The 6647-nt window shown below is 43.1% G+C and overlaps 1 pseudogene; it reads left to right on the plus strand.

Annotated features, from left to right (window-relative positions):
* Positions 1 to 442: 442 nt before the first annotated feature.
* Positions 443 to 1038, plus strand: LOC121483075 (annotated as a pseudogene).
* The last annotated feature ends 5609 nt before the right edge of the window (positions 1039 to 6647 follow it).

The raw sequence follows: 6647 nt of genomic DNA on the forward strand, positions 1-6647 counted from the left end.
CTGTGCAGAGCTGCCGCCCAAGCCGCCTCCCTAGCCGCTCCCAAGGCTCACGCTGCAGCCCTTTAGGGAGCTCGGCCGTGGGGTGTGGCGCGCTCTCCACCGGGTTGCAGGTCCTCTGTTAGTGTCCCTGGGAGCCTGAGGGCATCTGCGCCCCTCCTGGGAGCTTGCTCCAAGTCCCTGTGAGTGCCTTTTCATCCAGGAAGATTGGTAAAGCTCCTGCTCTCCGGGACGGGGCTTCCTGTCCTAGGGGCACTCGCCCCATGGCTTTAGCCCGGCTACTCCCGGGGCCCCTCCCCCTTGGATGCTTTTTATTTTTTATTTTCCGTCTTCCTACCTTGATAGAAGCGCGGACTCTTCTCACTATAGCATTCTAGCTGTTCTCTCTAAATCTCAGGCCGAATTCATAGGTTTTCAGGATGATTTCAAAGTTATCTAGGGGGCCCCGCACCAGCCCCATGCAGCGAGCGAGCGCCTTCTGCCTTCTCCGCACCAGGGAAGCCCCACCCACCTGAAGCCAAGATGTCCAGTAAGCGGGCCAAGGCCAAAACCACCAAGAAGCGGCCACAGTGGGCCACTTCCAATGTCTTCCCGATGTTTGACCAGTCCCATATCCAGGAGTTTAAGGAGGCCTTCAACATGATTGACCAGAACTGAGATGGCTTCATTGACAAGGAGGACTTGCATGACATGCTGGCCTCACTGGGAAAGAACCCCACCAATGAGTACCTCAAGGGCATGATGTGTGAGGCCCCAGGGCCCATCAACTTCACCATGTTTCTCACCATGTTTGGGGAGAAGCTGAATGGCACAGAACCTGAAGATGTGATCTGAAACGCCTTTACCTGCTTCAATGAGGAGGCCTCTGGTTTTATCCATGAGGACCACCTTCGGGAGCTGCTCACCACCATAGGTGACCACTTCACGGAGGAGGAAGTGGACAAGATGTACCGAGAGGCACCCATTGATAAGAAAGGCAACTTCAACTATGTGGAGTTCACCCGCATTCTCAAGCATGGTGCCAAGGACAAGGATGACTAGGCCGCCCCGGATGCCCCTGCCCAGGCCCCTGTCCCACTCCTGTTCCCCACTCACTGTGTATCAGCTCCATGCCCATGATCCTACAGGACCCTCTCAGAGGATCCTCCCTCTGAGGGGCTAGGGGCCCAGCTCCTTGTGGGGGAACAGGCTGAGCAAACATAGTGCCAGGCAAGGGGCGCACAGCCAACGTGAAGCAGGTGTTCCACCATGACCTCCCCCATCCCAAGAGAGAACTGTCTTCTAGGGAGCTGGGCCTCAGGGCTGCTCCCCACAGGACAGGCCCTCTGTCCTGTTGGACACAACTTCACATGCACCCCCATGCAGGGCATGACAGCTCTTTCCCAGCCACTGCCACTGCCACTAACCTCACCAAGGTCCTTTCTCAGAGGGCAGGATGCCAGAACCCTCCTCTGTGCCCTGCTCAGCCACCAGAACATAGCCCACCCCACTGGGAGTATGATCCAGAAGATGCATGTAGGTTGGACATTTGACCCAGGGGAGACAGAATCTTAAATAGAAGTCTGAGCACTGAAAAAAAAAGTTATCTAGGTAATTTGGTGGGGATAGGTGACTTGGGGACCCTACTCTTCCGCCATCTTGCCCTTCCTCTGAACAAATCTTTAGAAGGCTGAATTTTAAAAAGCAGACAAGAGAAAGTGAAAGAAGTGAAACAATAAGAAATAAAATCTTAATAAAAGAGATCTAGAGTTAGATCAAGAAAACTTCCAATTACTGAGAACAGAGAAAAAAATCAGAGAAAATTATCAAAGATATATTGTAAGAAAGCTCTTTAAAAATAAAGATCATGAGTATGCAGCAAAAATGTATAAAGACTTAGATAAAGTGGTATTAATTTAAACTTTCAGAATACCCAAAATAACTAAAAAAATAGTAAATCCTCAGAAAAAACCCAAGAAGACAAACATCCAATAAAACATACACAAGACAAATGACTATATGTAGATGGCAAATGAGCATGTGAAAATATGCCCAACATGTTGAAATGCAAATTAAAATACCAAAGAAATACCACTACAAACCTTTTTTAAATTAAAAAATTGCTCATACTAAGTGTTGGTGAGGATGTGGAACAGAGAATGTGGAACAACTGGAACCCTCATATATTGCTTTGGAATTCCAAAGCCCACTTTGAAAAAATATTTTGGCATTTTGGCAATAAAGGTGTAAAAAAGAACTTCAGATGAATTTTTAAAAAGAATTTTATGGGGCAAGCAGAGCAAGGAAAAGTATTTATGGTGAATTTGAATTAAAACATGTTTCTAAGCAAAAACGATGGCTATAATGAAAGTACACATGGGATTCTGAAAATCCTAGGTTCAAAACTGGCTACACCAAGTACTAGTATTTTTGTTTCGGGGGGTTTTGTTTGTTATTTTTTTCTTTTTGATCCTCAAGATGTCTGATTTTATCTTACTTATATTTTCTTTTGTTTTATAGTTTATTATTTTACGACCAACTGCCCTGCACGAACAGACAAGCTTCTCTAATATCAACTACTGCTGGTGGATAGATTTTCTTTGTCTTTTTGTTTTTAATTGATAGTTTTAAGTTGCATATATTTATTGTATACATCTTGAAGAATTTGGACATATGCATACACCATTACCATGACCAAGGTATTAAACATGTCCATCACCTCCAAAAATCTCCTCATGTTCTTTTGTTTCTGTTTGTATGTTTGTTGTTTTGGTAAGAACATTTTACATGAGATCTATGATCAAATACATTTTAAAGTACAGAATACCCCATTGTTAACTGTAGGTGCTTGATCTCTAGAATATATTAATTTAGCATAGCAGAAGCTTTATACCCATTGAAAAACAATTCTCCATTTTGCCTTTCCCTAGCCCCTGCCAACTACCATTCTATTCTCCATTTCTGTAAGTGACTTTTTGATAGTCATATAAGTGGAATCATGCAGTATTTGTCCTTCTGCAGTTGGCTTATTTCACTCAACATTATGTCCTCCAGGTTCATTCATGTTATCACAAATGCCAGGATCTTCTTTTTTTTAAAGGCTGAATAATATTCTATTGCATCTATATACCATGCTTTCTTTATCCATTTATCTGTCAATGGACATTTGGGTTATTTCCATATCATGGCTGTTGTGAACACTATTGCAATCAAGGAACATGAGGTTCAGATATCTCCTAGGGATCTGATTTCAATTCTTTTGGATGTATATTAAGAAGTGAAATTGATAGCTCATATGGTGATTCTGTTTTTATGTTTTTTTGTGGGAACTTTCCACTGTTTTCCATAGTGGCTACATCATTATATATATTCCAACCAAAAATTTATAAGAGTTCCAATTTTTCCACATGCTCACCAATGCTTGTTGTCTTTTCTTCTATTTTTGGAAATAACCATCCTAATAGGTATGAGGTGATATCTCATTGTGGTTTTGATATGTATTTCTCTGAAGGGTAGTGATGTTTTTATATACGTGGTGGCCATTTGTATGTCTTCTTTGGAAAAATGCCTATTCAAATCCTTTGTATATCTTTAAATTGAGTTATTTGGTTTTACTGCTATTGAGTTGTAAGATATCCTTATATATTTTGGTTATTAACCCCTCAGCAGATAGATAGTTTGCAAATATTTTCTCCCTGGGATGCCTGGGTGGCTCAGCAGTTGAGCATCTGCCTTCAGCTCAGGTCGTGATCCTGGAGTTCCAGGATCGAGTCCCACATCGGGCTCCCTGCATGGAGCCTGCTTATCCCTCTGCCTATGTCTCTGCCTCTCTCTTTCTGTGTCTCTCATGAATAAATAAATAAAATCTTTATTTAAAAAAAAACAAATATTTTCTCCCATTCTGAAGGTTTCCTTTCACTCTGTTGATTGCACAACATTCCTGTACAGAAGCTTCTTAGTTTGATGCCCACTTACCTGTTTTTGCTTTTTTACCTGTCTTTTGATATCAAAGCCAAGAAACCACTGGCCACACCAATGTCAAGAAGTTTTTCCCTTATGTTTTCTTCAAGGCGTTTTACAACTTTAGGTCACCTTATGTTTAAGTTTCCAATCCATCTTGAATTGATTTTTGTGTATGGTGTAAAATAGAGGACAAATTTCATCTTTTTACAAGTGGATATTCAGTTTTCACTGAACCATTTGTCAAAAAGATTATCCTTTCCTCATTTGAGTTATTGGCACCCTTGTTGAAGACGAATTGACCATACATACCTGTATTTATATTGTCTATTCTGTTCCATTGGTCAATATCTATCTTTTTGCTTTATTATAGTGTTTTAATTACTGTAGGCTTATAATATATTTTGATGTCTCCAGCTTTGTTCTTCTTTAGCAAGATCGCTTTGGCTCTTCTTTTGTGTTCCATATGAAACATAACATTTTTTCTATTTCTTTAAAAATGCCATTGAGATTTTGATAAAGATTACATTGAATCTATGGAGACCTTTAAATAGTATGAACATTTTAATAATATTAACTTCCAATACATGAACACAAGATATAGAAGAAAGATCTCAAATAAACAACTTAATTTTATGTCTCAAGAAACCAGAAAAAGTATAATAAACTAAGCCCAAAGATAGGAGAAGGAAGGAAATAATAAAGAACAGAGCATAAATTTATTTAAAACAATAGGAGAGGGGCAAGATGGCAGAAGAGAAGGGTCCCCAAATCACGTGTCCCCACCAAATTACCTAGATAACCTTCAAATCATCCTGAAAATATACAAATTCGGCCTGAGATTTAAAGAGAGACCAGCTGGAATGCTACAGGGAGAAGAGTTCATGCTTCTATCAAGGTAGGAAGATGGGGAAAAACAAATAAAGAAACAAAAGGGATCCAAGGGGGAGGGGCCCCTCGAGGAGCCGGGCTGAGGCCGGGGCGAGTGTCCCCAGGACAGGAGAGCCCCGTCCCGGAGGAGCAGGAGCTGCACCAACCTTCCCCGCGGAAAGGCCTCCCGGGGAATTGGAGCAGGATCCCCAGAAAGGCGGGGATGCCCTCGGGCTCCCTGGGACACTAACAAGCACCTGCGGTGCGCGCAGGAGAGTGCGCCGAGCTCCCTAAGGGCTGTGCGGCCGGGAGCGTGAATCCAACATGGCAGGCCCGGGAGCCCAGGGCGCCAGGACACAGCCCAGGATCTGGCCTCCCCCCGGGACAGGCAGAGGCCGGGAGGGCCCAGGACAGCAAGGACGCTCCTGCCCCGAGCTGAGCAGATCAGCAGCCCCGGGCCGGAGCCTCCAGGCCCTGCAGACGGAGAGCTCCAGAGTTACTGTGGGAGCTGAATCCAGGGCTCAAGAGCTGGCCCCGCCACTGGGGTTGTTCCTCCTGGGGCCTCACGGGGTAAACAACTCCCACTGAGCCCTGCACCACGCAGGGGGCAGAGCAGCTCCCCCAAGTGTTAACACCTGAAAATCAGCACAACAGGCCCCTCCCCCAGAAGACCAGCTAGAAGAACAAGTTCCAGGGGAAGTCAAGGGACTTAAAGAAGATACTCCCCCAAGTTTTTTTGTTGTTGTTGTTTTCTTTTTGATTTCTCATTGCTTCCCCCACCCTTTTTTTCCATTTCATTCTCTTTCTCTTTTTCTTCCTTTTATATTTTTTCTTTTTCTCTTTTCTTTCCATCTTTCTCTACTCTCTTTTTCTCCCTTTCCCAATACAACTTGTTGTTGGCCACTCTGAACTGAGCAAAATGACTAGAAGGAAAACCTCACCTCAAAAGAAAGAATCAGAAACAGTCCTCTCTCCCACAGAGTTACAAAATCTGGATTACAATTCAATGTCAGAAAGCCAATTCAGAAGCACTATTATACAGCTACTGCTGGCTCTAGAAAAAAGCATAAAGGACTCAAGAGACTTGATGACTGCAGAATTTAGATCCAATCAGGCAGAAATTAAAAATCAATTGAATGAGATGCAATCATAACAAGAAGTCCTAACAACGAGGGTTAACGAGGTGGAAGAACGAGTGAATGACACAGAAGACAAGTTGATGGCAAAGAGGGAAACTGAGGAAAAAAGAGACAAACAATAAAAAGACCATGAAGACAGATAAAGGGAAATAAATGACAGCCTGAGGAAGAAAAACCTACGTTTAATTGGGGTTCCCGAGGGTGCCGAAAGGGACAGAGGGCCAGAATATGTATTTGAACAAAACATAGCTGAAAACTTTCCTAATCTGGGAAGGGAAACAGGCATTCAGATCCAGGAAATAGAGAGATCCCCCCCTAAAATCAACAAAAACCATTCAACACCTCGACATTTAATAGTGAAACTTGCAAATTCCAAAGATAAAGAGAAGATCCTTAAAGCAGCAAGAGACAAGAAATCCCTGACATTTATGGGGAGGAGTATTAGGGTAATAGCAGACCTAGCCACAGAGACCTGGCAGGCCAGAAAGGGCTGGCAGGATATATTCAGGGTCCTAAATGAGAAGAACATGCAACCAAGAATACTTTATCCAGCAAGGCTCTCATTCAAAATGGAAGGAGAGATAAAGAGCTTCCAAGACACACAGGAACTGAAAGAATATGTGACCTCCAAACCAGCTCTGCAACAAATTTTAAGGGGGAATCTTAAAATTGCCCCCTAAGAAGAAGTTCAGTGGAACAATC

Source organism: Vulpes lagopus, chromosome X (assembly GCF_018345385.1).
Source record: "Vulpes lagopus strain Blue_001 chromosome X, ASM1834538v1, whole genome shotgun sequence".
Classification (NCBI taxonomy): domain Eukaryota; kingdom Metazoa; phylum Chordata; class Mammalia; order Carnivora; family Canidae; genus Vulpes; species Vulpes lagopus.